The 27,387-nt window shown below is 42.3% G+C and overlaps 1 pseudogene; it reads right to left on the bottom strand.

Moving 5' to 3' along the window:
* Window positions 1–6,769: 6,769 nt before the first annotated feature.
* Window positions 6,770–23,276, bottom strand: LOC112464945 (annotated as a pseudogene).
* Between the last annotated feature and the right edge of the window lie 4,111 nt (window positions 23,277–27,387).

Below are 27,387 nucleotides of genomic sequence, written 5' to 3'. Positions count from 1 at the left end.
TATTATCTAGCTCTTGTCTCTTCGCGAGGGTCTTAACGTGAGCGAATGCGGCGGGGAGATTGTAATGGTCTCTGCGATTGAGTTGAATTCGATAAGTGAGCGGGAGTCCTTCGCAAAAGGATCGCGCGGTTAGGGCGTCGATTTCGGTCGTTGCGTGGTCGTCCAAGTATCCACGAGTACGCCTTTCCTCATCGAGGATGGCCGACCGGAGATCTTTTACTCGGGTTATGTAATCTAATATATGCTCCCTTGATTTTAGATAAATAGTACTCAATTCGCCACGGTATTGATCTATCGTGCGCGATACTCCGAAAGCGCCATTTAATAGGTCCGCGAGTTGCGTCACGTTTTCGCACACCTCGTTTTCCACCGCGGATATAGCCCTTCCGCGTAATTTGGTCAGGAGAAGGCGGGTTAGGTTGTAACCGGACGGTACTACAGGATGCACGAATCAACGCTACTTGTCCTTAGAAATCAACGGTCGCCACTCGGTTTGACCTTTGAACCACCGAGAAGGTAAGTATCGAACGATATCTCGAACTATTAATTAGACTAATTCTCTTCTTTTTTCAGCTTCCTGCCACTGCGGATCATCGCCGTCATCGATCAAGATCGTCGCTGCCGCCGGAATCTAGGATCAACGAGGGACTTCGAGTGATCGACGCCAATGGATCAGGTACGTAGAAGGTAAGTCCAATTTAATAAATTTTTGAAATCTTTTACGAAAAAGATGTTTAATTTATTCAATTATATTGATTTCCAGTGTTGGTTGTTCACAAAACTTTAAGTCACAAAAGATGTCGGACGCTCGGATACGTGGGCACATACGCCCCGTTTATCTACGACGCACGATCTTATTTCGGTCTAAAAAGGCCGTTCGTCTTTGTAAAGACGACAATTAACGCGTTCCGCGGGCGTTGCCGGTTGTTACGAATGTTGGCGAGCCGTAATTATAGCACTTGTATGACGATCGCGGTGACTTAGCGCGACGAAACAGAGCGAAGTTGATTACGTGTTACACGCTCGAACATCCCCGACAGACTGCCACGAGCAATCTTCCTCTCTCGGGCTCCCTACCTACGGTGCTTTTTTTCCCCCACCACAGGGTATTCGGTCGCTTTCTCCTCGCGGTAATTTTCCGCTCGCCGCGTTAACAATGGTTGTTTACGACTTTCGGGTCGACAGGTGTGCGCCAGATGTTCGCCGCTACGCAGTTACAATATACGTTGCCCGCTCCCCGCTGACCCCCAAGTCCGCGGTGGAAATTTCCATTCGGAGTACCATCCACTCGACGTCCGGAGACGGACCCCAGGTAGTGGTTTTCCTACTCCCACATTTATCCACCCACGACGACGCCGACCCGTGCGCACGACTTCTCCTTTGTCCCTTTACGCGACCCCGGGTCGACTCCTCGAAGAGGATGTTTACGTCGCGATCGCGACCTTCGCCGTCGACGGCGACCCCCTGGTCCCCCTTCGGCGGTCCCTCTTAGCCCGATTCCGGGCTCGTTCCCCGTGGATGACGTCCGGTTCCCGAGTTCCGGCGACATGTCGCCGTATCTCGCGTCCGGGCGATCAGACATTGGCGGCGACCCGTTCCCCGAGTGTACCGGGTCTCATTCAGCGTGACCCGCTGGTCTTTCCCCGTGAATGACGCTCGGTTACCTACTTGACCTCCCGGTGGTCGTGTCGCGTTGTTCCCGGGCCTGCCGACGACGCCGACCCCTCCTGACGCTTAACCGGTACTTGGTACAATGCCTTCCGCGGCTCTTCCCCGCGGAAGATTTCCAGGTCGCGAGATGGCGGACGGTCCTGTAACTCGGTCGCTGGTTGTCCGATTTTGCCGGCGATCGGATATGGACGTTCTTAGGGATCTCCCCGTTAATCAGGGACGTGTTCTTTTACCGCCGTGCCGTCGGTTCAAAAGTTTCCCGACGGTCCGCCATCTTTTTTATTTCTGGCCAGATTTCGATTCTGACCCGCGTGTCATACTTCGCGGAACTACCTTGCCGATCAGAACTGTTTATTCGACGCGCGTGTCGCTTAATTACTATAATTACGGACGGTTCGTCCATTTCGATAGACGACGTCTTTCCGCCCCGTGGGTCGTCACGGCTCGTACGTCATATTCTCCGGAAGCGTCCCGATTCTTCGCGCAAGCGCTTCCCTTGTCACGCAAGTGTGAGCGGGCTCAAGCCCTGTCGCACCGCCGCACGAACTGCTGTACCCGCCCCTTCGGGATTGGACTCGGAACTGCGTAACTGAAAATTAAACAACCTTATGCCTACTCATGCGCCGGACGTGGTCACTCTCCTTAGTCCTAAGTTGTCAGAATAAACAAACAAAAATCGATAACGGCTGCTGCCGGTGACCGCATCCTCGGAACGCGAACGCTGTACTTAATAATAATTCGGACGTGGCTCCGCCTCGTCCGCCTCCGAACCACTGCTACCCTCCGGGCTCCGGAAGGACACCGTGGACCCGTGGTCCTCTGTGGCGGGTTCGCCCCCAGTTGCTCCCTCGTCTGCCATCGCCTCAGAAGCGCGCGTATCTGCCCCCAGGATCTCCGGGAGCTCGGCCTCGAGCATTTCTACGATCTCCCTGAGCACGCCCAGGTCGGTCGGTACTCCGATCTCATCCGTCGGGGTCAGACCCCGCTCCTGCGCTTCCGGACCCTGAATTAACGAGACCGTCGCCTCGCACGCCGGTCCCGGCACCTCTACCGTCCCCACGATCGGCACGGTTGCGCCGTCCGGCTCCACCCGTTTCGCCAGCAGACGTACTGCCTCCTCCGAAAGGCGCCGCAACACCACCTTGGGTGCCTGGGGATGCGCCACGCGAGCCGCGCTTGCGTACGGTCGCAAGGTTGCGTTCGGAAAACGGTGGGAGAATCTCCTTGGCGCGTTTGCAGGCACGTACAAATTGCGACAAGGGAATATTTTGTCCGTCAAAGGAAGGGACTGTGTCTGAAGCTTCTTTGAAGGATATACGCGGGCCGTAATTTTCCGGAGTTGAGTCTCGCGGGGAACGGCTGCCCGCGCGCGACGCGTCGGAACGTGATTGTTGTCGCGAGGCAGATAGTCGATAATCTTCCATGCTCGGATAGCGATTGTCCGAGATTGATTCGTCGAACCGTAAGCGTTGTCGCGAGGGAGAGAGTGCTTGCGCGGCATCTCGTGACTTGTTCGATTCAGTCCTAGTTTCCCGGAATTGTTTAGTCATCTCGGTTCGTTCCTGCTCCATGCCGATTCTAATTTTTTCTAATTCTTCCTTTTCTTTCTCGAGAACTTCTTGATCTCGCCTAACTCTTTCCTGTTCTTCGCGCAACCTTGCTTCTTCCGCCCTTTGTTTCTTTTTTTCTTTATGGAGTATTTCGAGGTCGTGCTCCATGTCGGCCCTACGTTTTGCGAGTTCCGCCTCGCTCGGAGGCTCGGTGGACTTGGAACGAGTGTCTGGCATCGCGAATTTTCGTATCCCATCGCTGTCACCAGATTTGTGTTACGTCCCGATAGATCGCGGCCGCGAAGGGGGGCGTACTCGGATCGCTTATACGGGACTAGTCGCTTTTCGGGTTATCAAGCCAAGGGGCTTTATCCGGGGATACCTGCGACCGAGGTAATTCGCTATCCAGACGCTCGTCACCAAATCGTTTGCCCGATCCGCACCCTCACTGGGAGATTTAGATTCGGTGATTCTTTACCGTACTGTTGATTCAGAGGATTCGTCAGAAATCGTTCAAACGGTTCTTCTACTCTAGTGCATGCGTAACATTCGAAAGCGGGCCGACAGTCGGCTAGAACCTTACTGCACTCGCTACACGTGGGGAACTCTATTCGCGGCCCGTATTGCACGAAGTGCCTGAGAACGCCTTCGAAATCTTGCCGGAAGGGTTGGTATTGGCCGAGCTGGCAATCCTCACAAATAATGACCCCCGTAGTTTTATTTTGGAAAAACAACGACCAGACACAGATTCCCGTCATTAGCCATGCTCTGATAGGGCTAGGGGGTGAAATTACCTCCGGAGGTTGCCGATTCACTGGATGTCCGGGACACATGAACAATGGAGCGCTAAACTCTAGTTTGGGAGATGGCAATTATCGTAGATTCGCGTTCTAAATATTGGTCTCTTCCCTCGTGTTCCACCGAACGTTTTACGTTAGAGAATATTTCACAGCACGTGGTACACGCGGAGGAGCTCTGGATTTCTCCGATCACGACGTCGCACGAATCGCACTCTTCGACTTTGTATCGGTAACCGATATGCATATAATGGCGGACTAAGCAGTCGTACTGGCGGCGTTGCGGGCCCGTTAGGTCTCGGAAACACTCTTCACAGAGGTAGTGTTTGCTATCACGATTTTGATGGCAGATAGTAAAGACACACACGGCGCGCGATAACCAATTCCGCCGCGCAATTCTAGAAGCCAATGGGGTTAGTCGGCGCGCGGGGCGTCGCGTGCGCGGCTCGTTCATGCCGTTCGCTTAGCGCCTAGGGGCGTCGTCACTTACCTTTAGTCGAGTTCCAATGGGTGATCCGCGGTGCCCCAGTGTTCTGGTGGTGAGGCGTCGAAACACAGGTGTAGAATCTCGGCGCGGCGCTAGATCAGGCGGATCCGGCGGGGGTCGTCCTTTTTGATTGAAGCGATGAATTCCCAAGATGGAACTGGTGGTGAGTTGTCGGAATCTCCCCCCGGTGTGAAGGTGATCGGGGTTACTCGATAGTTCTGGGCCTTCCGGAATGCTTGGTAATCTGCTCGAAACTCGGCCTTGTCCAGTGGAACGTAGATGTATTGTATACTTTTAATGTTAATTTTGCGCACTAAAGTTACGTTTTCGAGTTTTGGTCTCGCGTCCGCTTTGCACGTGGAACTTGCGACGAAGTACTTTTCGTATTCAGGATCAGGCGCGTAATCGGAAAGGACTCCTAACAATGGATTCGGAGAGGTCCCGAACAAAAAGCGGTTGAGTCTGCGGGTGCGTACCTTGAGTCCGCTTCGTCACGTCTTGGGCATTTGTTAACTACTAATCGAGGTTAAAAGACAAATACGCTTCGGTTGACTCTCTTTGCTCGTGGCGAGAAAGCGTGCTGCTCGTACAGCACTGCCCCTCTCCAGACACCCACGGACGGTAGCGTGCCGCTCGTACGGCACTGCCTCGTACGCAGATATGGCACAAGGGGAGGACCGGTGATTCAGATGCCTTATTGCAATTACTAGAATACCCACAGGCGGAGACGTGCCGCTTGTACGGCACTGGGCTCGTGTGTAAATGTAGTGTAAGTGGGATCAGTGGAGGATGTGCAAAGAGGTGTAAAAATTTGTAGAGTAAGATATTGTATAAAAATGATTGTATATTACGATAATTTTACATAGGACATATGATTACAAAAGTAACAAGATTACAATCAGGAATGTATATATATTTATGTAATTGTCGAGTGGGACGAACGTATGGCGTATTTCTATATGACGCGTAATTCTATATGTGGTGAGAGAGCTGAAGGCTCTGGGTTCGGCACGTGGAGATAGGAAGATTCTCGATGTGAAAATAGGAAGGTTCTGGATTCAGAGAGACTCGAGAAGGATTCAGTGGTTACTTAACTGGAGAGTCCGTGATCGAGGTAGGACTCCGGGGAACTGAGAGCGTCCCTTGGGATGTTCGTCCTTATATTCCTGTTTTCCCGATGGCGGGGGTGGGCGAGTGGAAGGGTTGACTGAGTGGAAGGGTTGAGTTGCGTCATCGGCTCCGCTTTTGATTTTTCTCCTTATATGGTCATGGCCTGAGTTTTCTTCCTTTTGTTGCCTGAGTGGAAGGGTTGAGTTGCGTCATCGGCTCCGCTTTCGATTTCTCTCCTTATATGGTCATGTCTTGAGTTTTCAGGAAGGGTCTGGGAGGGTTTAGGTTTGCGTTACTTGAAGGAAGCGTTTGCGGGGAAATTCCTATGGCTAAACCCTTGTGGGCATTGCGACTTATTCGTTGTATATACATTATTGGAATAGGCCAAGCCTATTGCGTATCACCATCGTGACTTATCTTCTATATTTATATGCTAGTGGGTAGGTTAGGCCTATCGCGCAGGTCGTGACTTATCGCTAGTGTGGCAACTTATTTGGTGGTAATTCTACTGTCGGTAAGTCATGCTAGTGAGTGAGGTAACTTATTCAGTGGTGATCCTACTGTCGGTATTCGGTGGTAATCCTACTGTCGGTAAGTCATGCTAGTAAGTATGGTAACTTGTTCGGTGGTAATCCTACTGTCGGTAAATCATGCTAGTAAGTTATAGTAACTTGTTCGGTGGTAATCCTACTGTCGGTAAGTCATGCTAGTAAGTTATGGTAACTTATTCGATGGTAATCTTACTATCGGTAAGTCGTTGTTTTTATAAGTAAGGTCTGACTAAAGTCTTCCTACAATCCTAAAAAAGTTTCAAATTTTCCGGGCGTATGAGAGGGTGGACGTAACAGTAACGCGAGTATTATATAACGTTTGCAAAAATATTTAACAAAATATACATATCGGACACTGCCATCGCTTTAGACGCTTTTGTGCTAAAAGTGTCAGTCCACACCATATTTCATGCTCGTTACATGTTGAAAAACAAACGAGAGTGCTGCTTTGGACACGAAAACGTCCAAAACAAACGCGCGCAACCACGGTGCTTCGTTCGATGTAACGTCTTACACGGTATTTCGCATTCAACGGTATCATACTTACCGTTGTTCGAGACAACAATGCCGTAGAGCCAGCGGTAGCGGGAGCGTGTTTAACTTTCAACGTACTCCGTATCGTTTGCACGTCAGCAAATGGAGGCTCAGATCCGTTAGAACACTGTCGTCCTGGCCTCCACGTGACTCCAAATGGCTCACAAAACTCTTTGCACATACGCCTTGCCCAATGATGCAGCACAGCTTTACTACAGTATTTCGATCCTTCCGCGATGTTTTCATGGAACTAAACGTTCGAACGTGATCGTAGAACTGTACGAACGTTTGAAATATGAACAAAGATATAAAACGTGCTTGCGTGACATTGATGTCTTTTTTCATAACGATATGTTAGCTTTGTTAACGCACTGTCAGTCGCAACAGGACGAAACTGTTTTTCTTCATTTTTTTTTTCTTGTGGCTTACCGTTGCCAAGTGCGTAAATAAGGATTCCAACGCATAAATATTAAACTGTTCTTTCGTTTGTTCTAAAAAAAAAGACGAACGTTTGTTAAATACATATCGTACGTCAAAATGTAAGTGGAGAGACGAACGTTCTCGTGGCTATGTACAAGAACGACTTATCTTCAAAAAAAATATTTTTTTTTAAATGTACTTTTTGATCTCGTTCTCAATATATTTACCATTTAAGTTGAGGTCGTGTGTTCGTTATCTCTTTTCTTTTGATCGAAGGAAAGATCGTAAATGAACGTGAAACGTTAACAGTAACATAAAAAAAAGAAACTACGACTGAAGAATAAAACATACGCGCGCTTATGCGACGACAAAGTAGAGATATCTCTACTTTCTGCTTTTGAATAAGGTACACAAAGCCGTAAGTGTACACCACAACAACTGCCTCGACGTTAAATTTACGTCGACAACGTTAACGATACATGTTATTTTTGTGAAAGAATAAAATGACGATTACCGCGTACTTCTTACGTCGCGAGGGAGAAAAAAAAACTTAGCATGTACTTTAAATTGTAAAGCGGCGTCCACGCCGCCTACCGACGAGACGGATGCAAAAAAGAGAAAACTGAGACCCCTTCTTGCCCCTCCTTCGTTTGTATATGTGTGTGTATCGGTGTGTGTAACATCTATACGTTACGCAAGTCAGGATAGTCAAACAAAAGTACAAGATTCGTTTTATAGTTTATCCTAACTCGCGTAACGTCTAGATTTTATATGCTGACACACATACACACACACACCGACAAGGGTGCAAGGAGGGTCTTTGGCCCCCCTCCCGTCGCCACCTCTGCCGCGAAGCAACGTAAAACTTGCTTTCCAACTTAAAGTACTGGCTACCGTGTAAAGCAAACGTCGAAAGCACCGGCATATAAAGGTGCAAGAAAGCTTACATGCCTGACGACACGTGAGCAAGAGAGCTCTTCTTCTCTATACTTCCTCCTTGGGTTGCGTGGTTGCGTTCGAAAACTTTACTCGGGCGCACACCACGTATGTTCTGTCCTTCGTCACGTTTTAGTAAGTAACAAAGATGAAACGACGCGTTGTACACCCGAGCAAAGTTTTCGAACGCACGCCTGGAAAAGAACTCGACGTGCGCCGACTTCGCGCCGACGCGTGTTCGTAAATATGAACATATTTTAACGTATCCTTTTCTAAAAAGGAGATGTGAAGTTTATTGTTGCCGCTTTTCCGCGATGCCGATTGGTTTCCTTGCTGCGCTTACTTCATTTGCAGCTGTCATTGTATATTTTGACAGTTGTGTATAATAGGGTTAATAGTGAAATGTTAAAGATAAATAGCGCGCGCGTAACGCGCGTCTGTAGTGTCTAGTGTAATAAAAATGAACAGCTTACCACCTGCTTCATCGCACAGTTTTCCTATCAAAGATCGTACCGCCTGTATGAGATGTCTCCGTGTATAAAGATAAGGATATTGATCCGCAACTTTTCTCGGCTGTAGGAACGTCATCAATTTCATGTACATAACGGCAAAGTCCGACGATCCATTTGGATATTTTACAGGTATGCGATGAGTGGTCCGACTTGTCTCCAGTGCTTCCCATCTATATTCAAACGGAATTTCAGCGTTAACAATTTCATGATGTATCTCTTCTATGCCATTCTCAAGCGAAAAAACTGCAACGGCATATTCGGCTGGAAAATATTCCCAAGTGTTGTTATGTTAACATATTTAGTGAAAAACCAGTTAACGTGTACAAAACAAAATTTCATGTGTGGAATAGCTGCAACAGAAACAAATCATCGTTGAAGGGTTGACGACGTTACAATCGTACATTTATATGTAGTATATCGTTGTACTTGAGTTACCGTCGTGCTTCGCGGTGCAAGATTTTCTATCCAACAAGACGAAAATATACTGCAACTTGCTGAACTTTCGACACCGCGTACGTGTACTATCCCCGTTTTTGATGACTCGTTCGTCTTTTTACATCTTTTCGAAAAAATGTCGAAACTTTTAAACGTACGGTATCAAAAGTGTCAACGATGCACGACGGAACTTTTAACGTACGTTGTACGCGAACGTACATTATATACGTGTACGTGCACGTAAGTATTACAGCCAAGTCGCGTAGTGTTTTTACATTTTTTTCCATATTTTCCGCACGCGTCAGTACTTCCTTTTTTTCTGTTCAACGACACTTGTTGCATGTCCGAGGCATGTTTTTTTGTCCATGTCTTCTCGTTATGTTGAGATTTCTGCTCGCTTGACCCGAGCTTTCGACGAACCTCTCTCTCGCCTAGTTAAACTCTCGTGCGCGAAAGAAACACAACATTTCATTATAAAACATTGTAAACAAATATCGAATCTATATAACCTATATACACGGTACATCACGTTGGCAAATGTACTTTCGTATATTTTTACTTTTCGTAAATGACGTAACGTTACGTATATCAACACGTTATATTTGAATAAAGATATATAGAATACATCGTTTTGATCGAAAACCTGTACGCGCGCGATATATAGCCCGGGTATATTAAAAACATTTATATACGCGAGTGTGTCGGTGCTAATATTTTTTCTCTAACATAAAAAAAGGTGTTGTTGCTCAGAGACCGCGACGTTCGTGTAAAAAATACGTTCGATCTTGTTATATACATGTCACCGAGACAACGGTTTGTTGACGTACGTGTCTTTTTTTTGTGTAACGAACGGTCCGAACAAATACTTTCGATATACGTAAAAAAAATAAAAATATAGCGGGTACACGTTAACGACGCGATATACTCAAAATAGAAGACACGTATATTTTTCATAAATTTTACGACATTCGTAGAACACTTCATTCGTCACGCAGCGAAAAATACAGCTTAAAACTCTAACGCACGCACATTTCTCTTCAGTCCCTTTGCTAGTTTCCCACCCAACATATAACGAACTTAATTCCACATGTGTAGAGATCTTGACGCACGCTCAACGTTTACGCAGCACACACCGTTGTAGTGTTAAACGTTTTGTTAACACTGGCAACCCAGACGTCTCTACTTAACGAAGCGGTCACAACGTAACGGTCTGCCAAAAGTACGAAGTGTCGTATCTTCGAAACATTTACCTGCACATCCGCACTATAGTTCGGATCCTATTGTACGTCTTTGAAACCTGTAGAGAACTTGCGATCTTCCCGTTTCATACGTTTCTGCTAGTTGATCGCGAAGAAAGCTACCCTCTCTCTGCTGTATATAGTAAATGTTTTTAATATAAACACAAAGCGACGCGACATAAGAGCGAGCGTACGAATCCAACGCGTCGAAAGATACGCGTTCCGTGACACTAGAAACCAGTGGCAGCGTCAAAAAACGGTAGTAAAAGAAGAAGTTTCGTTGACGTTTGCAGTACGCTAAAAAGTTCAGACGGTCTGAACTTCTTTCTTCACTATGAGCCGCGATCACATAGACCGGTGCACGGCACTCGCACATTCTTTTTTGACAACTGCACGTGACTAGCGCGACGTAAAAATAATAGCCAGTTTTCATGGGCAACACCTCGGGCTTCTCCGCCGGAAGAACACGTGACGCGCTCAGTGGAAACTCAGCCTAAATGTTTGTGAACGTACGTCGCAAAATTTTTTTCTTTGTATAATTTATCTGTATCTTTTGCTGTCGCTCGATCGAAGCTGTACTTGTACGAAAAAAGAATTTTGGAAAACGCGATTGCATTCGTACGACTTGTTCTCGTATTTTACGTTACACTATTAAATAAATAGTTTCTGTTACGTTTGCACGCAAGTGTAGAAGTTCGCACGCTAGATGTCGTTCGAGGTTAGTGTCTTAAAAATGGTATATGGTCCAAAATATTTCTTTGTTTCCTTTTGTCGTTCGTTGCCTTAAGGCCCAGTCTACACAGAATGTCGGAAGTCGGAGTCGTAAGAACTAGACCACGCACAGTTCATTATTTTTCGACCGCAAAAAGAATAATAGGTTGTGCATGGTCACGTTCTTACGACTCCGACTTCCGACATCCCGTGTAGACCGGGCCTAAGAAACGTATATTTAGCGTATGTACGACGGTTACTCTTTTTTATAGGTTACGCTCCGGATGACGTATAACGAACACGTCGGTATCGGCAACGTACGATATAACTATATGTTTGTGTCGTATTTTGCGACGTGGCGGCAGTATGAATACAGATATGTTAAGAGTGATATTAAGAATTTATAGTGACGCAAAAAATATTAATCAGTCTGAGACGTATGAAAATATGTCAAAAAAAACTTTGCTTTGTATACATACTGACACAGTCGTGACGGCTTTATGTTTATCGTTAAGCACGCTCTTATGTTATAAGATATCCAAAGAAGTTTATCAACGTTCGTCGCGTCGTGTGTTACGTCATGTATATTACGTTATCATAAATATAGATATACAGGGTGGCGGCGAACGCGTGGTACACGTTAACATGTCGATGTCAACGTGGCGTCGCAGAGACCCTTTTGCCAACAATGGTTTGACCAGTCAAGGTGTTAACGAAACGTCAAGTAAGAACGTAAAATATTCGTTACCAATATCCGGCAACGACGACGAGAAACGAGCGGTCTCGAGCTTGGCGTCGTTAGTCGAGATATAGTCAAGTGTACGTTCAAGTACTTGATAAATTTACAAACGTATTTATTTCAAAAACCTCGTACAAAAAAAATTATTTTACACGTTTGACTTGATTTGGCCGGACGACGCACCTTCGTCTTGCTTCGATTATACGTTCGCACACTCATCCTGTATAGAAAACATAGCTTACGATACTTTTACTTTTTTGTCAACCCGTTTATACGTAATATTTTAATATGTATATGTTACAGGACGTCTTACAGACGTGTTACAGAACAACGAGCCCGTTTAAACATTTGAGGATCGTTACATCTAAAGAAACGAGCTTCAAGTTTATGAATATTCTTTTGGACAAATATCTAACGAATGATGTTTTGATCAAGTGTTATTCAAAAAATATTTTGATATGTTTAACTCTTTCTGTAATACACCTGTCAGTTAAAGATACATATTTTCGGCGTCATACAGATTGCGTACTTGTGAAACTTTCACACGTGGAAACAAATAATAAACGTTGTAAACTGTTACATAACGCTTTCGGCTCAACGTTGCATCTTAGACTATCTACGAAGGAAGAACGATATGCTTTACAAAAATTTAACGTGATAGAAGAGTCTTTGTTCACGAGTTTTGTGTACATGGTTCTCACGTTAAAGAAAAGAATGCATCGAGCTAACCGAAGTAACGCGGAGAAGATGTTAACGAACGTCGTGGAGCTTGGTGCCAGATCTGCATATATTTTTCACGTAATGTTTACGTTTTTAAAGGAACTGTTGGTTCAGTTGCACGATGCATCTGCAGTCCTGGCATTCACAGCGTCAATGTTAAAGCGGATATTTCGTTCTTGTGAAACGTACAACAAAGATATCGTGGACTTTTATCTTAAGAAACTACGTTCTTATGTACGTTTATTAAGACGAAGTTCCAAGTATCATACAGCACAAACACGAAAATATGTATTACAAACTATGAAACAAATCTACACGGAAACGAAAGATGTTCCGTTAATTTTTATGTCTCATTTTTTTGAGTGGCTAGAATGTTTTGCAACTTATATTGCACTACGACAATGTAAAGTTGACGAGAAAAAAATACGATGATACTTTGTCGTTTGATACCGTCTACGTACGCGTACGTCGTGTCGGCATACGTCGAGAAAAATTTATATATTATAATTTTAATTTTTTTATACATACTTTAATATATATATAGATCGAGATACATGTACGAAATTATATTTTTTAAAAACGTACTCAAGTATATGTTAAATATAGGTTCTCGTTCGTAACGTGTGTTACAACGTAATAGCTGAAATGTTTTTGTTAAAAAAAAGTGCGAACGCGTGATATCCTGAAACTTTATAAACGTCATACTACAAAAGCGTAAAAATGTGCGTAGCAAATAATATACGGCGCATTATGAAACGACGTTATTTTTAAGGTTTAATTTTTGGAGCGTTTGTAACATATACAGAAAGCTCGACGTAATCATGTCATTTAATATAGCCTGCGTTACTTTTCACTCGCTTAGTCTAGCTAAAGCGTTTCTTGCAAGTTTTAACATGTGCGAGACATCTAAAATAAAAATTTTGTAACATTATGAGAAACGAAACTCGCTACGGTTTTATATATTAGTTACATATACGGCCAAACCCAACGTGTAAAAAAAACTCAAACACGTACGACATATTGGAAACGTCGCCTCATCTAATATTAACACGATTTTTTGTAACTATATACGCTGTCGCGTATCACCCATAAACTATTTTTGCAAAACTCCAACAAGTTCTTCTACTCGTTCTTGGTGAAACCAACAAGCCGAAAAGTACCGCACGTTTGTAAAAAAATAAAAATAAAACGTGTATTGTGTTCGGCTAGCGTTGTGCTACCGTATGCCGCAAAATGTATGTACCGAGGAAAACTCTGGTATATACGCCGCACCTAAGGAAAACTTACGTTTGTGAGTACTATTTACTATGTTGAAGGCAACGGACGTCGACCACGAAAACCTTTACGTATATTATCTATTACTGTAAAAAACGTAAAAACACGAAAATATTTCGTTTTTGTATTTAACAAAAATAAACTTTTAGAGACCCTTGCATTTTTGCCATATATCCCCGAGAGGTGGGAAAAATGATCGTCATAGATGGAATATATATATATATATATATATATATGCCTTATACAAAATCTTTCGATGACGTTGTGAACACGCATGTACCTGACGTTGTCACGACTTGCGAGCGATAGCATTTACACAGTAAACCTGACTTAGCAAAAGTGTTAGATCTGTTGCGAACATATTTGTAAGCGTGTCGTGTTAACGTTTCTTACGTCTTCTATTGTTCACGACTATAAATAAACAGAAAAATACAACGTAAATATATACATATACGTGTCGGCGTTCTCCTCTCCTTCCCAACGTACAAGCGTTACGTTACGCGTCAAGAAAAAGAGAAAAGACGCGCAACGTATCCACGCACGTGGACCCATTGCACGTCCACCCATCTCTCTGTCAACGTACCTCGTTGAACCACTTCGTTTATACTTTTTCTCACACTTGTTAGATATAGCGTCGATCTTTCGTTTCACACCACACTGGTCGCGGCTCTCGTTCGCTTCGACGTCCGACGACGTGAACGTACACTCGGTCTCGGTTGTCGTTGTGTTCGTCTCGCGCAGCCGAGCTGAAAAAATATATGGAACGCGGTGTTTTACACAACGATCAAATATATAACGTACGTAGCGTTTCACGCTGGTATCTCCAGCACATACCTGCAGCTACGCTGCGCGTAGTACGTTTCGTCGCGCATCTCTGTGGAATTTCCATCTGTTACAAATAACGGACATAAGATGAAACACAAAACGCGTTAAAAGCAAACGAAACGGATAAAATACGCCGAGCCTCTCGCTCTTTTCTATATCTATACTTTCAAATATACAAACATACACGCGTATTTTCGCGTAAAAAAATATTTGAAACGCACCGCGTAAGTTTGTTCCAGTTCTGTGAACGTGGCCGACTTTAACAAATGGGATTTTTAAAACCGGAAACGTGTAGCATTTTCTTTGTAGTTGTTCGTAATAACACAACATTCGTTTGTAGTTGTAGTCCGTTGAAACGAATGAAAAATATAAAAACGCACTCTTACTCAAACGTAAGATCGTTGAACGTCGCTTGCGCCCGGTGTTTTAGACGCGTTTGTAGTTGTTTGTAATAACACGACGTCCGTTTGTAGTTTTATCCCATTGGAACAAACAAAAAATTTAAAAAATTTCTTACCCAAATAACATGCCATTTGCGTCGTGTGTTTTAGACGTGTTTATCTATAAAGAGAGGAATTTATACAAAACGTTTTCGTTGTACTTGAAAAATAAAAAATTTATAACGTATTTCGTGACACGTAAAACGTAATATACACGAAGAACTTCGATATCTTTAAATGTGACAAAGATATATACGTTATTTATTACAAATACCGTGCAACTTTTAATGTCGTCAACTACAAACGAACGTCGTGTTACTACAAACAACTACAAATACGTCTAAAACACCAGGCGCGAACGACGTTCAACGATCTCACGTTTGAATAAAAATGCGTTTTTAAATTTTTTGTTTGTTCCAACGGGATAGAACTATAAACGAACGTCGTGTTACTACAAACAACTGCAAACACGTCTAAAACACCGAGCGCGAGTGATGTTCAACGATCTCACATTTGGGTAAAAATGCGTTTTAAAAATTTTGATTTTTTTAAACGGAATAAAAATACAAACGAACGTCGTGTTAATACAAACAACTGTAAAAAAAATACTACACGTTTCTGTTTTCAAAACGTCCGTTTGTTAAAGTCAGGTGCCAACTTCACGGAACTGTTTGTTCCGCACGCGTTCACTTGCCGAGACTATATATCATGAAGACGAAAAATACCTTTGCGTTGTTTCTCGTCAAAAGTTCCATCGCTTTCGGTCCAAGTTTTACATATGCGCAGACACTCTCCTTAAGCGTATACATATATTCTTGTAAATAATCTTGCACGACCATATGATGCATGAGACGTTCTACGTCGTGTCTCTTCCACGCTTTACCACGACCTATAAAGGTTGTTTCGTAAGACCTGACAAACATAAAATACAAAATAAAACGTACGTTTTGTGTCGAAACGAACGTAAAACGACCATGTTAACATTTGTTACCATTTTACACAGAGCAAACGAATGTATACAAAACTTGATTCTCTAATCTTTTTCAATTTACTGCCTTTGAACATATTCGTCAGAAATGCCAGTGTAAGCTTGCGACACTGCTGCGCCGTGATATCTCTCGCATCTTCAGTAACGTTTAACATCGTACGCTTGTCCTAACCGCACACAAACGTAATATTTTACATTTCCTGTAGCCAACTATATATATATGTGTGCTGTGTCGCGGTATCGGTATGTAGCACGACCTACGTTTGAAATATACCATACATATACCACTTACCTTGTCCGTGCACGTATCACACGCAGTTGCTTTGTTTGCCAGACATCGTTGTTCGTCAAATATTTCTCCAAAATATTCGAGCTGTAGCGTTCTACGACACGTCGTAATATTTTCACAGAATGCTACCATTTTAAACAACATCGCTACGTGGGTATTGCAAACTTCTTGCGTTGACGTATCGGAGTCGATCATTGTTCTGATTCTATACATGTCCGCATATCGATAATATAAAATACAATCCGCCTTCTCACCGTCACGACCAGCGCGACCACTTTCTTGATAATATCCTTCCAAAGATTTTGGTAGAGTTGCATGTATCACAAAGCGGACGTCTGGTTTATCGATGCCCATTCCGAAGACTATAGTCGCGCATATAACGTATATCTGCAAACACATGTGCGTGCCGACACGCGTCGACGCAATATAATTTTTTACGTATATACATATATCGTGCGCGGACATACGCGCGCAACACGCGTACGAAATCGTGTCGTACGTACCTCGTTGGCAAACCATTTCTCTTGACAGTTTGTTCTTTCATAATCCGAGACGCCCGCGTGATAACTCGACGCTTTAATGCCGCGTTTCTGTAAATACTCGGTACACTCGTCGCAATCCTTGCGTGACAAACAGTAAACAATGCCGCAAGTATTGTGAAACGTCGTCTGTATCAACGTCGCAATTTCAACGTAACACGCTTTACCCGTCTTTGCGCGTACGTTGTATTTTAAATTTGGCCTATTGAAACTCGACATGAACCTGGAAAACGAAACGAACCATACGTCATATATATATATATATGACGTATGGTTATCATATATATATATATATATATATATATATATATATAATATATACATGTATCGTTCCGGTATCGCAGCCGGTGCACCGGTGCCGCGACAAATGTACATCGACTTACCACTTTGGCTTAGTCATACCCACGTGATGCAAAATATCTGTTCTAACGCGCGGGGTAGCTGTCGCAGTTAAAACCATTATCGGCACTTTGGGATAACGATCTCTGAGTGTGTTCAATTTTTTATACGCCGGTCTAAAATCGTGATTCCATTGACTGATACAGTGAGCTTCGTCAATGACAAATCTCGCCAACATGTCTCTCTCGTATAAACGGGTCAGAATATCGTAGACGTTTTGCGACGCAAAAATTTCTCCGGTGTTACGTATAATATTTTGATATCAGGATGTTCTTTGATGAGTTCCATATATATGATTTTTTCTCGATTATCCTTTGTGGAGATGGTGAAATGAGTTGCGGGAATCTGTGCATGTTTAATCTCAAAATTTTAAATAACGAATTTTTACGCACGAGTACCGAAACTCGTACGTGTACGGTAACGACGTGTACTTGATTTATATATACATATATATATATATATATATATATTGTTTTGTTCAAATATATATTCAAACGCGTAACGCATCACCATCATCTTACATCGGGCGAATGGAGTTTTTGAATTTGGTCCAAAATAAGACTCTTTAACGGCGATCGTTACTCCGCGACTCACGAGGGCTGGCAAGTGATAACAAAGAGACTTTCCACCTCCGATTGGCATTAAAACGAAACAATCAAATCCCAAAAGTGTTGCGTTTATAGCTTGCACCTGCGTCGGTCTGAACGTAGACAAACCAAATTTCTGTTGAAATATCTGAAATCAAACGCGACATATGTAACGCCCACGCACGTATACATGTTCTCATACAACGCATTAACAACCGCATCGGTACGTCGAGTATACCGAACGTATGTAACATCTATATGTATAAAACGCGACCGTAAACCGACACTTATCTGACGACGGTAAAAATTACCAAATATTTTATACATACTTTGAACATTTCTAACAAATGTGGATACGATGAACTGTCAAATTCCCCACTGGCACCGTCGTTTTTATACGTGCCGATAAATTTACCATATTCTCGTCATCTTTTTCACGTGTTGGGTTTATCGCTTCATCCATACACTTCCTGCGTTCTGCCAGGCTCATATCTGACCACTTTGCTGGAACAAAGAACGACACAGAACCGTATACGTTCAACATCCGTGTGTGAAATATTCAAGAACAAAAACCAACGTTTACATCGCGCCGTGCGCACGGCATATACGGCGTCGCGCGTCGACGTACATGAAACACTGTTCGTTATATTTATATTACACGTTTCATCCTAAACATGGAAATTGTTCCACCTGTTGCGTCAGTGAGAGAAAGCTCGCATGTTTTCCACAAACGCTTTCACGGGTAATACCTGCAAACGTTTTTGTTCACATTAAAAACTTCGAAAAAACGGACGTTGTCCGTCCGTTCGTCGTTGTCCAACATTTTTGTTACCTGGACTCGCCGCACAGTGGGGCGAATCTATCAAAAACCGGATATTGGACGAAAAAATGAAAAACATATAATTCAAATTTTGACGAGATTTTATGTTAATATATATCCTAAACTATAAATAAATGTACTTATAATTGATTTTATCCTTTGTTCTTTCCTCAAAATAATCTGATAAAGTATGACATTTTCGTGAATGCTGAAATTTTAGTAATTCGATAGGTTACTTTCTAAAGACTCTGCCGAAAGCATAACTGCGAATATGAGTTAAATGCCTATCAGAACTTATTTATTAGGGTTCAAAAAACATATTTATTTTAGTTTTATGTCATTCGAGCACTATTATATATTAATAAATATACACGACATATTCGACTATTAAAAAGTTCTTACTTCAATATTCAAACAGAAAGAAAATTTGTGGATTAGAATGAATTAAGATTTGCTCTGCGCCATTTGATAGGGCAAAGTGTCTAGTTTTTATAAGGTTGTTTATCCGTATACGTCCGGCTTTTATAAGAAAATTGACGTCGAAGTTCACTCGACATGGTCGAACGTCGTCCACGAATAGCTCAGCGGACGCCGTTCGATTATGTCGAGTGAATATGGATGTCTATTTTCTCATAAAAGAAAGACGAAGGAGGATATATAATTTGTTTAAATATTGCTATTTTGTAATGATTAATTACATCCATATTTTATAACAATTAATTATGTCAATTAATATAATAGCGATGAGTCGAGGCTCTATTGGAAATCCAATCGTAGGGAATGCGGGTTAATTAAGAGCCGTTTGCTGTTGACAATGCGAAAGTTTTGTTAAAAATATTATTAAAAATATTGTTCTCCTCGGGGGGAGGGGAGGGGAGGGGAGGGGAGGAAATAAAAACAGCGGAGATAAGAACTTTTCGTCAGTCTGTCTCGATCAGTAGTCGATTAAAGACTGATTTTGAAAGTTTTGCTTTACACAATTCACTTTGCGTCCTTTTCAGGATACAGTGGAAAATATATAGAATATATAAAATATATAGAAGATTATACTTTAACACGCTCATAAAATGGAAAATTTTCGAACAAATCGTCAACTTTTTAATTGTATGCGTGCAAATAATCTGGATTTATCAAATTATCAGGCTTTAATAAGCCACATAACATCATGTATTAATACTGAATTACCCAAAGTCGCGTTGGAAGGATTAAAAAGAAAAATCATGATTTTCACGAAAAATTTAAAGTCAAAATAGGTAGCTAGCTCGTACAATTACTACACATTTATTACAAAGCATGAAAGTTGGTCAAATTGTGAATTTTCTTTTCCGAACGAAGTATTGAATTTAATTCCTACTTCTTCACGTACGCGTATGCCTCTTAATAGATCAAAGAGTTTCGTAGAATGTTCCGAACGACATAAAAGAAAGAGAACTGAGGAAATACGGAATAATCCGGAAATGACTGATTTTATTGTTCGGAAAAAGTTAAAATCCGATGACGCGCTATTTATATATAATTTTATCCAGAGACATCCCGAACATGTCAAAAAGATTAGATAATTCTGTGAAGAAATTGAAAATGGAACAGATTTGATTGATAGGGATTGCATTAAATACGACTTCAAAAAATGGAGGTTCTATATTCGGCGTGTATGTATGTATGTATGTCTACGATTTTCTTCAAAACTACTGGACGGATTTAAATGCGGTTTTCACTGTCCTATAGAGCAATTCTCCAGGAAGATTTTAGTACATAAAATATCGCGCTAGAACATCAAGGTACAGAGCAGTAAGGAAATATGCAATAATAATTATTCATTGTAGGCGATTTGAAAATACATAGCAAACGACCGCCCAAGCGTCCTTGTATGTGGAGGAAAACAATCGCGCGTCAAAAAAAACAACTCGAGCGAACGAGACGCGACACGAGCGAGGAGACGGCAGTCTGTTGCCAAGAGCCCTCCTGACAACACCTCAAATAAATACGAACGATTTAGTACAACCGTATAGATCAATATATTCTCCTATCCCTACATCATATTAATTTAATGAAGCACTAAAAAAGTATAAAATAAAAATTTTTTTAAAAATAAAACCGATTTAAAAAAAACTAAAAAGTATTTAAAAAATTAAAAAATCATCTATGCGCTTTATGGAAAATTGTTAATTAAATAATTTTGATTTCATACACTAAATGTATAATAATCGTACATTATTTATGTCAAGTTTCAAGTCATTTCATTGAAAAATGTAGAAGTTATAAGCAAATGACCGAAAAATGAGGCGTTCGCCCCACTGTGCGCCGGCGTATCCAAGATGACATTTTCTTGCAACGTTTGTTCCATACTCGACAGCTTTTTACGCACCGCGTGAAATGTATTTTTTTTACCACTGAAGATTTCCGTATCTCACCGGACTGTTGTTGTGCCCACATTTCTTCTATCATTTTACAAACCTCTATACTCATTCGCGTTTTGATAGGCCTTTTTAATTGAAAAGTACTCTTCCTCGTTGAAACTGTAGTTTGAGATAGTTTAACTGCTACCCGAGGTTCCCGGCCGTTTGTGTACTCTTTTGCTGTTATATACGCGTTCGTTACACTTGCCGAGCCTTGACGAAAGGCAGCACGCGGACTGTTGGATACCGAAATACAAACGGCGACGTGAAACATGTCCGGCGCCGTTTGCGAGCGAGGCTCAGATATGTCAGAACGCGGTATTTCACATGTGTTGAACGACAATATAGACTCAGGTGTTTCCGGAAACTCATATACATTCGTTTTATCTTTTTTTTGTACGTTTTATCAAACGTAGTTTCTACTAGACGTACTTTAGCTTTTATATGTCGACGCAGATCTCGTAACTTTTTGAAAGAGACTGGATCAAATTTTGGAAATTGTTCCAATATTAGTACAGGGATTACGTCGAGTGCGCTACAATACTTATCAAGAATCTCAAGTTCAAGTTTCTTCAATGCTTCACGTCTTTCAAGCAATTTGTCTTTGGTATGCTAAAATTGAACGAGAAAACGAGAAAAAGTAAGACACGAACGAACAAGACAGACATTAGCGCATTCACCGACGCAAACAAAATATCATGGCACAACTATAAAAAACTTACAGGTAGCACGGACATTACTGGCTTCTGTTGAATAACGTCAATCCATGAACCTACATCTTCGTTCAAGCCTAAATCTGACATGTGTTACGTCCCGATAGATCGCGGCCGCAGGGGGCGGTACTCGGATCGCTTATACGGGACTAGTCGCTTTTCGGGTTATCGAGCCAAGGGGCTCTATCCGGGGATACCTGCGACCGAGGTAATTCGCTATCCAGACGCCCGTCACCAAATCGTTTGCCCGATCCGCACTCTCACTGGGAGATTTAGGTTCGGTAGTTCATCACCGTACCGTTGATTTAGAGGATTCGTCAGATATCGTTCAAACGGTTCTTCTACTCTAGTGCATGCGTAACATTCGAAAGCGGGCCGGCAGTCGGCTAGAACCTTACTGCACTCGCTACACGTGGGGAACTCTATCCGCGGACGGTATTGCACGAAGTGCCTGAGGACGCCTTCGAAATCTTGCCGGAAGGGCTGGTATTTGCCAAGCTGGCAATCCTCACAAATAATGACCCCCGTAGTTTTATTTTGGAAAAACAACGACCAGACACAGATTCCCGTCATTAGCCATGCTCTGATAGGGCTAGGGGGTAAAACTACCTCCGGAGGTTGCCGATTTACCGGATGTCCGGAACACATGAACAATGGAGCGCTAAACTCTAGTTTGGGAGATGGCAATTATCGTAGATTCGCGTTCTAAATATTGGTCTCTTCCCTCGTGTTCCACCGAACGTTTTACGTCAGAGAATATTTCACAGCACGTGGTACACGCGGAAGGGCTCTGGATTTCTCCGATCACGACGTCGCACAAATCGCACTCTTTGACTTTGTATCGGTAACTGATATGCATATAATGGCGGACTAAGCAGTCGTACTGGCGGCGTTACGGGCCCGTTAGGTCTCGGAAACACTCTTCACAGAGGTAGTGTTTGCTATTACGATTTTGATGGCAGATAGTAAAGACACACACGGCGCGCGATAACCAATTTCGCCGCGCAATTCTAGAGGCCAATGGGGTTAGTCGGCGCGCGGGGCGTCGCGTGCGCGCCTCGCTCATGCCGTTCGCTTAGCGCCTAGGGTCGTCGTCACTTACCTTTAATCGAGCTCCAATGGGCGATCCGCGGTGCCCCAGTGTTCTGGTGGTGAGGCGTCGAACCACAGGTGTAGAATCTCGGCGCGGCGCTGGATCAGGCGGATCCGGCGGGGGTCGTCCTCTTTGATTGAAGCGATGAATTCCCAGGATGGAACTGGTGGTGGATTATCGGAATCTCCCCCCGGTGTGAGGGTGATCGGGGTTAGCCGATAATTCTGGGCTTTCCGGAATGCTTGGTAATCTGCTCGAGACTCGGCCTTGTCAAGTGGAACGTAGATGTATTGTATACTTTTAATGTTAATTTTGCGCACTGAGGTTACGTTTTCGAGTTTTGGTTTCGCGTCCGCCTTGCACGCGGAACTCGCGACGAAGTACTTTTTGTATTCAGGAACAGGTGCGTAATCGGAAAGGACTCCTAACAATGGATTCGGAGAGGTCCCGAACAAAAGGCGGTTGAGCCTGCGGGTGCGTACCTTGAGTCCGCTTCGTCATGTCTTGGGCATTTGTTAACTACTGATCGAGGTTAAAAGACAAATACGCTTTGGTTGACTCTCCTTGCTCGTGGCGAGAAAACGTGCTGCTCGTACAGCACTGCCTCTCTCCAGGCACCCACGGACGGTAGCGTGCCGCTCGTACGGCACTGCCTCGTACACAGATGTGGCGCAAGGGGAGGACCGGTGATTCGGATGCCTTATTGCAATTACTAGAATACCCACAGGCGGAGACGTGCCGCTCGTACGGCACTGGGCTCGTGTGTGGATGTAGTGTAAGTGGGATTAGTAAGGAGGATGTGCGAAGAGGTGTAAGAATTTGTAGAGTAAGATATTGTATAAAAATGATTGTATATTACCATAATTCTACATAGGACATCTATGAGCTAACATATGATTACAAAAGTAACAAGATTACAATCAGGAATGTATATATATTTATATAATTGTCGAGTGGGACGAACGTATGGCGTATTTCTATATGACGCGTAATTCTATATGTAGTGAGAGAGCTGAAGGCTCTGGGTTCGGTAACGCACGTGGAGATAGGAAGATTCTCGATGTGGAAATAGGAAGGTTCTGGATTCAGAGAGACTCGAGAAGGATTCAGTGGTTACTTAACTGGAGAGTCCGTGATCGAGGTAGGACTCCGGGGAACTGAGAGCGTCCCTTGAGATGTTCGCTTTTATATTCCTGTTTTCCCGATGGCGTGGGTGGTCGAGTGGAAGGGTTGACTGAGTGGAAGGGTTGAGTTGCGTCATCAGCTCTGTCTTCGATTTCTCTCCTTATGTGGTCATGTTTTAGGTTTTCTTTCTTTCGTTTGCCTGAGTGGAAGGGTTGAGTTGCATCATCGGCTCCGCTTCCGATTTCTCTCCTTATATGGTCATGGCCTGAGTTTTCTTCCTTTTGTTGCCTGAGTGGAAAGGTTGAGTTGCGTCATCGGCTTCGTTTTCGATTTCTCTCCTTATATGGTCATGTCCTGAGTTTTCAGGAAGGGTCTGGGAGGGTTTAGATTTGCGTTACCTAAAGGAAGCGTTGCGGGGAAATTCCTATGGCTAAACCCTTGTGGGCATTGCGACTTATTCGTTGTGTATATACATTATTGGAATAGGCCAAGCCTATTGCGTATATCGTGACTTATCTTCTATATTTATATGCTAGTGGGTAGGTTAGGCCTATCGCGCGGGTCGTGACTTATTGCTGGTGTGGTAACTTATTCGGTGGTAATTCTACTGTCGGTAAGTCATGCTAGTAAGTACGGTAACTTGTTCGGTGGTAATCCTACTGTCGGTAAGTCATGCTAGTAAGTATGGTAACTTATTCGATGGTAATCCTACTGTCGGTAAGTCATGCTAGTAAGTATGGTAACTTATTCGGTGGTAATCCTACTGTCGGTAAGTCGTTGTTCTTATGAGTAAGGTCTGACTAAAGTCTTCCTACAATCTAAAGAAGGTTTCAAATTTTCCGGGCGTACGAGAAGGTGGACGTAACAATACCGATCTCAAGGTACCCGGCCATCCCTCGTATCTTCGTAAGAAATAATATGAGAAACTTAAAGCGACACGTTCATCTCTTTCGCTCGCTTGATGTGGCAGCCCGTACAACGTAGCGTGTTTTCGCGTCTAGATCGCGTATAAATACAATAGTCGCGCTCGGGCCTCGCCGAGCCCTTTGTTGAATCTCCATGTTGCGGCGCCCATCGACGGCGGTTTCAAGTCGCTCAACAGCAAACCGCCGGCTGTGACGTCCTGGGTGATGCGAGGTGGCTCGATCCGGCAGAACGTCTCCGTTGACGGGTTCTTTTTCTTGCAGTTAAGGAGGTAAAACCCCAGAATAATTAGCTGTTGGTCGGCGATGTAGATTATGGCTCCTTGGATCCGTCGAAGGTAGGTAATTCAATGATCTTCAATAATCTTTATCTTTCTTTTGATATAAAAAAGTATATTTATTGTAGAATTTTTACGATACAAGTGGTTTATGTGGGAGGATGGAACAAGTATAAGATATGTGACCTTTCCTGGCTCGTTCCACACTCTCCGTCGAGAGGGTGAAAGATTCTGCTTTTATACAATTTTGGAAACGGTAGTGGGAGGTGACCGCACCTCGTTAATGAGTCATAAGGCGTTGTCTAGCGGATGTGAGTCTACTTCTAGGGGTGTGGCTCGCTTGCCAGCAATGAGTCATAGGGTGGTGTCTTGAAATTCATTACCTTATATGGTCATGCGTGGCGTTCTGCTTCGACATGTCCATATATGGTCTATGCGAAGACTAGATTCACTCGAATGAGTCATACAGGTGACTCGTCTGAATTCTATTTTTATTCTCTAGTCTAACGGCGATTTGTATTGAGTACGATACTTCCTTTCATTATTAAATTTTATTACTAAATTTCAATATGACTTTTATCATGAAGAAAATATTTAATATTTGAATCGTAAAAGGTGCAAATATATGTTGAATATTATTTAAATTTCTTCAGACATACTTTACATACAGTAGAATAATTTAATAGTACAATTAAAGTCATTATTAGCATGTCTAAAGTATAAGAGATATTGCTCTCTTCGTCTAATAGTTAATATGGTATATCTGACTCTCTCTTTCTCTCTTTCAGATCATACAATACTCGCATCTTGCTCGGATTCGTGTTCCGTATGCTGCGCATAATACAATTTTATCTTTCTCGGGTTCGTGAGTAACGCTTCGGCGCTTAACATTCGATATTTATATTAATTTTGGTAAGTATATATATTTGTTAATAGTAATATTAATAAAAGTGATGTTAACGGTGGTAATAATGATTCTAATATCAGGTTAATAATATATCGTGCAAATAGAAATGGTCAGCATTCTCATTAGTACAGGAAATCAATGAAATTAAATTGTATATGTATATATAATAAGATTTTTATTATTTTTATATCTCGCGAATGGTTGGGAATTTGATGGGAGTGTATAGGAAACATATTGCAGAACTTTCACTAAAGTATAATATAGCATTGGAAAATTTTATTGTTAATATATGTACTTGTTAATAACAAATTATTAATTAAATAAATTGGTACTTTTTAATTTACATATTGATATTGTTAAGCTTTCCTTAGTCGTACGGTTTTAATTCTACAATGAAATAATTTTTTTATGAGCCACTATTTTATTGTTATAAATATTTTGTAAATAAACAATTGCAGAAATTAAAGTTATTATCATTTTTTGTAGGTGTACTGATGCAGAGTTTATGTGCGCGGTCAAAATTCGTACGGGTTTTCGCAAACAGTTCAACGCTCCAATGTCTCAATTTCCGCTTCTTACGTGCTTCGTTTTTCGCTAGGGCCCTGGTGAAAATAGAAAGCTTCTCGGAGCGTCGAAGAAGGGCAAATGAAGAGTTTTAATAAATCTCGTTAAATCTCATTTATTAGTTTAATTAATTTAAATAAAAAATCGGCGTTAACGTTACTGGTGTTTAGGAGTATAAGAGATTCCATTTTTATCATAATAATTAAGTGTCAAAATTTTCGTTCAGAAATGAAATTTTTCGGTTTTAAAATGTATAAAAGACTAAAATATTAATGTAAAAGTGATTTGGTCTTTGTAAGTCTAAAGGGTAGGAAATTCAAAATGGCGGACGTGAAACTTTAATAATTTATAACTCGAGAACGGTAAGAGATAAAGAAATGGGGTTTTTTTGTTGTATTCAGACAATTAAGGACATTATTTTAGGTTGTTTAAAATTTCTGTGTTTTATGGATTTCCGTAATTTTTAGTTATATCTCGGAATTAAGGAGAGATATGATGTGGGGTTTTTGTGAGGTTATTTGACATGCTCTGCTGAGTGTCTGCAGTGATTTTATTCATTATCTTTAATTAGTTTATTTTGAGAGATCCAACAATGATTTATAATCAAAAGTTATTTGACTTTTTGTGATAGTTCCAGTAATCACACTAACTAGGTCTGTTAATAATATAATTTAATTGTTTATAACAATCATGTTTGAAAAAATGCTAATGAGATAATTATTATTTTAGCATGATAATGTTCCTTAGGCATAAAAGGTTATGTTCTTATGAAAAATCTACTTTTAATTAATTTATTTATATTTTATTTTAATTTT

Source organism: Temnothorax curvispinosus, unplaced genomic scaffold (genome assembly GCF_003070985.1).
Source record: "Temnothorax curvispinosus isolate PA1 unplaced genomic scaffold, ASM307098v1 QBEX01014777.1, whole genome shotgun sequence".
Lineage (NCBI taxonomy): Eukaryota > Metazoa > Arthropoda > Insecta > Hymenoptera > Formicidae > Temnothorax > Temnothorax curvispinosus.
This window is presented reverse-complemented; position numbering and strand designations above follow the sequence as displayed.